An 8207-nucleotide genomic window follows, 5' to 3' on the forward strand; every position below is an offset into this window, starting at 1 on the left:
GAGAGAGAGAGAGAGAAAGGCGAACATATGATGAAATTTATTGCAGTCGATGTTCAACATTGGACATTCGCGAATCGAACTAATAATTCGCTCAACCAGAAATATCGGTGAAATACAGACTTTTCACTTGCGTGAAATTATTTGCGTACTAGCCATAAAACATTTTCATCGAAAGGAACGTAAAAAGTATGCCGAATATAAGCTACATCCATGTTAAAAACATACGAGATACAGATTTAAGCTGTCCGATATATTGAGTCCGACAATTTGATTGGATATTTCACTATCGGAATTTTGGCTCGAATTGTAATTATCAGAAATTAAATAAAAATGTATTTTGCAATGTTAAATATTAAAAGAATTAATTACAGCATTTCGTTATTTCTAGAGAGCTTGTGTTTTTATTTAATCATATATGAAGAACTAAAACCATGATATTAATTATAAATATGATTACAGCTCCGGTGGTGTTGCAGCCTCACAATTTCATGGACATGCATTAATAACGATGCCGTACTGTCCTCCTGGCATAATTCCATATTTTTATTACAAATCCGCGTATACATTGTACCATGCATTACCAGAAGCATCAACGACAACGAGGAACAGTTGAGGAAAATGTGGTGAGTCCTTCGATGCGCTCAGCGCTAGTGCACCGCAGAGTGCACTGTATCTTTTATCCTAGTTTCTCTATTCCTCTCTTTCCGTACCTCTTCCGTATTTCTCTCTCGACGCGCGATTTAATTTAAGTTTAATGCGAGCCAGCGCACGTGGTCACGTACACTCAACAATGGCGAAAGGCTTGGTATCCAAGTAGAGAAACGCATCGGCGAAATTCACGCCGACGCTTCCCGAGGCATCCGGAGCCGTAACTTAATCTACCGGGTGTCTCGGAATGAGATAAAACAAAACAAAAGAAGTTGTTCGCAGAGATTTTTCTCAGGGTGGTGCAGTCTTTAGCGTAATACGAATTGTCGCAAATTTATCGCTATTCGATACTTTGGTAGTTTTGTTGAATCTGACACAGACTCGATTTGAGACTGTATATAGTCGAAAGTTCTACAGTAAATAGCGGAACAACACGTAATGTAACGTATTTTCTTCCAAGCCCAAGCAATTGGATAATAATCCTAATAATCGATGTCAATAGAAAAACAAGATGAATAAAGTTCTTGCAAGCGCCGCGCCCATCCGGGATACACGTGTTTCCCATTCACCCCATAGAAAGCGTCTAAGCTCCCGACTATCGGTTTAAACGAAACGCTTTCGATCACGATATAGTGAGCACGTAAAGCACGTGCGCCCCATGATAGCACCGAATAAATATCCAAGTTGAAAAATGTCAGCGATTGGCGATCATAGAATCGGTTATTTTCGCGAGCACGAGCGGCGGAAATTTCATTTAAATTCTACGAATGCATTTTATTACCGTTACTTATTCATATCTCTTATCAAATAACTTGCAGCAAGTCGCAGCAATAATAATAATTCTGATTAATGTTCTGTTATCTCTTGAACGTTTACACTGTAGAGATAAACGATAACAGATATAATAGTAACACGCGTTTACATAAAAAAATTACAGATATCTCGTTAATAAGTATAACATATTGGATTAATTGCGTTTTTAAAAATAATTAAAAAAGTACATTTTCCAAACTATTTGAAAATCGAGTTTATTGGTATTATTTCACAATCAACACCCTGCGTTTAAAAAGTTTTTCGAAGATAAAAGTGGTTTTTATCGCTATCACGCCATAATCGTTACGCTTATGCGCATCACTGGAGCGTCGCAGGATAATCACCTCACACGAAAATCTCGCCTAATCCGCTTGCCAAAAAAATCGCTAACACGCAGAATGCGATTTTGTCCCACGAGCGCGTTACCGCTCACGAAATAAAATCGCGAGTGGCTCTTTTGATCAAAGGCGCAGAAGCTTTTTCACTAATTTGAAAAACATCGCGCTTTTCGAGAGATTTTCGGCTCGTAAATTAAAAGTCGAAATATTAACCCCTTTAATTCTAATTGTGGCGTGTAAAACTTTTAATTTGAAAATTGATTATAGATTTCATTTTATACTCGAGTATTAAATATTTGTATGTAAAATTAATAGAATTAATTTCACATATCTATACATATAAATGTCACGCAAACTCTAGATTTCCTATTAGAAATAACGTTAGCGACATTAATCTTGACATACTGGATCTGACGTTAATTTTGATTAAATGTTGATATGAAAAGAGACTCCATCCCCTCTCTTGATTTATTATCGTAATATTTACGTTTTATATATGCGATCTCTGATATTTTCCAATATTTAACTTTTGACGCGCGTGGCGAATATCCGACGCGAAATAAATCTACTCAGAAAACTGCGCGAACTACGAAATGACTAGCCAACTTTTCCACAATACCCTCTGTCAGACACCGACCCTTTCGTTTCTATTCTTTTATTTTCAACACGTCGCTGCAATAGCCCGCGCGATCCGATCCACTTGCAGCATTCGGTTGTGCCGTTATTCAATTCATCGCCGGATTCAATTACCTCTGCGCGCGGTAACGGTGAGTAGAGGCATTTCCCCTGCGCACGTGCGCGCGCGCCCACACGCACACACACACACACACACACACACACACGCGCGCGCGCGCATACATACGTACATACATATATACACTCGGCAATAATCTCGCTGTAAAACTCGACCACGCGACCTAGATCAACATCCACCTAGTTTTCAACTTCGCCGACTAATAGCGACGATCCCTCTTCGATCCGGCACTCTGTGCACCGTGGCGCATTGACGCTTCACGTTACCTCCACACCGTCTCGTAAAAATATTTACAAAGTTCTCCTTCGCGGTTCTCCTAAGTGGCCGATATAACTTTCATCCTTAGCTCTCATTATATGTCAGTGCAGAACAAATGGAACGTTGTTATCACAACTTAAAAAATGATTTAAACTTGCATGACACCGATATTGATTTTATCCCTTTGCGGTATTGAAATCATCAAGTTTCTCATTGCCAATTAATTGATTATACACACGTTATATGTAATTCTTAAGAGCCTAGGAGGGTATCTATCTACCGATTTACCTTGTTAATGTATAACCTTTGTGCAGTTTGCCAATCCGACGCCTAACGGTAGTACACCGACGAACCACCAACGTTCGGGAAAACAATCTCTGAGCGATAGTCAACAATGGGTATTTACTTTGATGGTGGGCTACCGCTCGCCTATACCGAGTGCCGCTTGACCGAAACCGCTACTCTTTTTTTGCCCCGTAACTCCACCCCCAACACTCCATCAATCACCTGGTAATGGCAGCCCTTCGGTTTTTATTCGCGCTTATATGCGCGATAGTCCACACAAGAGCCGCCGATCGATGCAATTTATTCCTAATCGAGATTTTATTCTTCGTGAATTCCGATGTCGAGTGTTCTGTGAAACAAAAAAAAGGTCTATTTCATTCTATTGATGAGTATGTTAGAATTTTCCACATAAATTTAGAAAGCATAACAAAATATTTAAAAAATTAAAATGCTAGGCTTGTAACGATCGAAACTAGATCTTCATTGCTTAAATAATTCAATTTTGAATTACTATATATACCATATATGTACTTGCATATATACTATATTGTAGTCTTTCGAACATATTAACTTAATAAAAAAAACTTAAAACTAACTTTATAATATGATGCCTGATTGTTGACTGTATCCAATTATTAAAATTACTTGTCAATTTAATTCGCGATTACTAGAGTAGTTTAATTGCATTTATAATCTGGTAAAATAATTTGGCGCGCAGTTCGAAAAATTATGGTAATTCAAGATTGAATTATTTAAGCAATAAAGATCCAGCTTCAACGTTATACGACTTATTTTAACTTCTACTATTGATTGTGTTCTCATATATATCGCGGTCTAAAATAAAGATTCTTAAAATATAAAAATGAAAAATGAAGAAAGAAATGCCTTCGGACACGATTTACTTCGCGAGTCGACAAGCGATATTTGAAGGAAAGATCGTTCAGATCGATTAAACAGAAGCATCATTTATTTAAGGATTAAACCTGGAAAGAGTTCTAAAGACGTTATTAATTCTCACGGGACGAAAAATTTCAGATGAATTTATGATGCCTTTGTAATACCTTCTTGTATATTAAGACTTGATAAATTGAAAAGAGTTTAAAAGGGGAGAGGGGAGAAAAATGATCGATCACCTTGTAAGATATATCTGATGTCTAGTCTCTCTTTCTCTAGTGAAAGATAATTAACTTTAACGTTAGAGCACACGAAAGAAAGTGTTTTTCAATCTGCTTTATTTCTATATAATCTCACATAATTTTCTATAAAAAAATAATAAAAAAATTTCAGCTTACTCAATTTCGACTGTGCGAATCATTTATGCAGAATCGACGCTTGGTTACATCCGTAACGCATTTTGGGGCGGAGTGAATTAAGCGTCGAATTAAATTCCTGTGTGATTTCGCATTGCGCGATCCGAGTGTCGCGTTTGCGCTCAACGGCAACGAGCACGATAAATGCGACGCATTGAGCGAATGAGAAGGGAAAAGGGAGCGAAACAAACGGAACTGCTGGATACCCGAGGGAACCGGAACCGCTCGAATCGTGCATGGGACGGGCCGCAGTCGTCAAAACGCATCGGCGAGATAGTCCCCGACAATATGACAGAACAAAACGGCTTGCAACACGCCATGTCGCCATGTCGTCATGTCGCGTGCGCTCATTCTCTCGGGAAAAGGAAATCCCCGAGTAGAGTTTGACAGGCGACCCATGAAACCAGCGATGTGTGTCCGACATTAGCGACTTTTCCGTTCCTTGTACTCGTCGACAGGGAAATATAGATGAATAACATGAAAAGTGAAAGAGAAGAGAGAGAGAGAGAAAGAGAAAAAGAAAAAATGAAAAAAAAGAGCTAAAAGGTTGATATAGATATGGAGAAACAAGTAGAGTGAGTGAAGTGTAAAGCAGAGTGAAGTGGAACAAGTAGAAAAAGACGCAGACAAACGTGGATCGATAAAATGGTTGGATAAATAGAGATACTCACTAAAGCAGCATAAGTTAAATAATTTCTTTCTCAAAAAAGAAAGAAAACGGAAAAAGAAAAAGTGTGTGGAATGAAGATTTTATTATGCCTCAGGGGCAAATTGCTTCAGGTGCGGTACGTGTACGTATCGAGAAATATATAGCAAACACTTTATATAGAAAGTATGAAAGCGTGCAGCGAACATATGGACTATAATGACTAACGAATTAAATAAAAAATTTTCAAATCTGAATATATAAATAAGTAAAATAATAGGCAAAAAATAGTTTTAAGATTTTATTTCATAAAAACCTCCAAATATAATAGATCATTCACTAAAAATGAGCCAATGCGATATAAGTTATTCGTGCATAAAAATATATTTATAAAACAAAATTACAGTATAGAGAGATTTCGATCCTTACTTTGAATCTTCTTCAATATCGTAACTAACGGATTAATAAGTATTGCGATATACAGTAAAACTAAACAAATTGTTGAGAAGATTATGAAACCAAACAACGTGAAATTATTGTCCAAAAATAAAAAAATCAATTGTTGAACATCTTCAATATTTGACTTGAATCTAAATAATTATCCAAATGAAATAAACAATAAGAATAGAAATAAACAATAAGAAATAGAAGTAAATGACTAACAGTCGAAGCTAGATCTTTAATGTTTAAATAATTCAATCTGAATTACTGTATACAAATACATACATATATATAGATATAACATATTTATAATCATTCAAACTGCGCGCCGAATTGGTTTTTCAAACTTATAAATACAATTAAATTATTGTAGTAATATCATGAATTAAATTACAACAAGCTATTTTAATAATTTGATGCTCAATCAGGTATTTTGTTTGTTGTAAGATGTTCATATACTGAAAAATTGTAAATAGATTGCGAAAAATGTTACTTCGGCTGAGAATCGAACCCGGATCTCTTGTATTCCTTTAGCCTTATATTATATTTGTTCGTATAACACATTTCAAACCTATTGATTGGCTGTAAGAAAGAGAAATTGTCGGATCTCTCTGTCCTATAATCAATCAATGAACTTAAAATTTTTGTCGTACGACAAATGTAATACCAGTTTTAGATTATCTAGACTAGCGAAACCTTATTATTAGTAATATTCTTCGCAATAATCAGTGTATGAAAAATACGTCTTTCTCTTAGGAGACGTAATATAAACAATAAGAATTTTAGTGGAGCATGCATTTTGATATTTTTCGCAATAAATTGATTTACAGTTTTTCAGAATATTAACGTCTTCTTAACAGAAGTGAGCATCAAATTATTAAAATAGCTTGTCAATTTAATGCGTGATGTTACTATAGTAATTTAATTGCATGTATTTATAAGTCCGAAAAATCTCAATTCGGCGCGCAATTCGAATGACTATAAATATAGTATATATATACATGTACATATATAGTATATATAGTATATATAATAATTCAGATTAAATTATTTAAGCATTAAAGAAAAGCTTTGACCATTACTTCTATTCCTTATTGTTGAATTTTCTAAATGCACAATCCAGTAAGATTCTTATTGTTAATAAAAATAAGATACATCCCTGAGCTTACAGCAGTATACAAAGAAAACAATTTAATAGAAAGCTTATTGTGTAAACTAAAAGATAAGAAAGGCGAGTTGCGAGCAGATAAGGGTGAGTGGTAGGGAAGTAAGGAGCGCAATGGTATTGAGAGGAGAGATCGATAAATCCCGATTGTACGAGCGCATCGGGACAACCACAAGGCAATCCGATGTACACGTAGAAATGTCGCATACAGAACGGTGACCAATGTATACACCCAGCCAGCTTTACGACCAATCGGTGAACGTAGGCGAACGAATGCGCCACTACGAAGCTCGAGCTATCATCCGGTCCAACTTTGTTTGATGGAATTGCAGGACGCTTTGATGATGGATCGATGCGCATCGTGAGCTGTGTACAAGCTATCGTTGTTCTAATGAGACGAAACGACATGGATGCAATAACGCGACCGCAAAACGCGACGGAAGCGTCGTTAAGCAACCAGCTGCGTCGCCGTCATCGACGTCAGCGTCGTTTCGTTATAATGTTATAGCATTTGTTTGTCTGAGCTAGATTCGATGATGAATTATTGTATATGCATATACAATGAAAAATATAAATCTATATAGAATTCGAGTTTTAAGAGGATTTCTCTGCGCGATGTACTGTGAATCTTGACAGACACAAATACTCTCGCACAAATATTGATAACTTTAAATTTCGATTTTGAAGTACATTGATCTTGATGTTCAAACGGTATAAAACAGTATAAAGGCATAATAATATTATTTGAAAAAGCTTCCGAGTAATCGTAATTTAAAATCCATCTCGTTCGGAGAAATGCGATTATTAAATCAATTCTCTTTCAATGTTAAGTTAGTCTGATTAACAAGCAATTTTGATATTTAAATAATGACGATACAGATTTTCGAATCTTTTCAATATTTAACTAAAGCGCGTAGAAATGATCTTGTTTGAAAAGGCCGATCATTTCAGTCTTAATTATTTGAACGGTAAATTTGTGTGTGCGCCAATTAGTTTTATTTATATGCGATGTTTACTCAATTATCCTAATGATCGACCAGTGCGGGCACAAATTTTGTTTCGAGGCTTACCAGGTAAATGCCCGATTATGGATTTCGCATTTATTTGGCTCGAGTCGTTTATCAACGTCAACAGCGATGCGCGATTTTTGAAGCTTAACAATATTATCGACGTATCATCGGATTCGCAAAAGCGCCGTATATAACCGTTATATACAGAAATGGCGTTGGCATTAGTCGTTGAGCGCTTATGCAATTTTGCGATTAAATACAATCCGCTTGAAATTTATTTCACAATATCAACAATATTTTTTTTCATTCAATCACATACGTGCTCTTTTACACATGTGAAATAAAAATTGTATCAAGAAGTAGCTACATTAGCTACGTTAACTAACGGACTGCATAAATTTTGTATATATATATATATATATATATATATATATATATATATATATATATATATTATATATAGTATATAATATATATATAGTTACTTTACTTACTAACTAATTAAATAAGTTAAACTTAGTACCTACTACCTAATTAAT

The sequence above is a fragment of the Atta cephalotes genome (genome assembly GCF_000143395.1).
Source record: "Atta cephalotes unplaced genomic scaffold scaffold00067, whole genome shotgun sequence".
In the NCBI taxonomy this organism is placed as follows: Eukaryota; Metazoa; Arthropoda; class Insecta; order Hymenoptera; family Formicidae; genus Atta; species Atta cephalotes.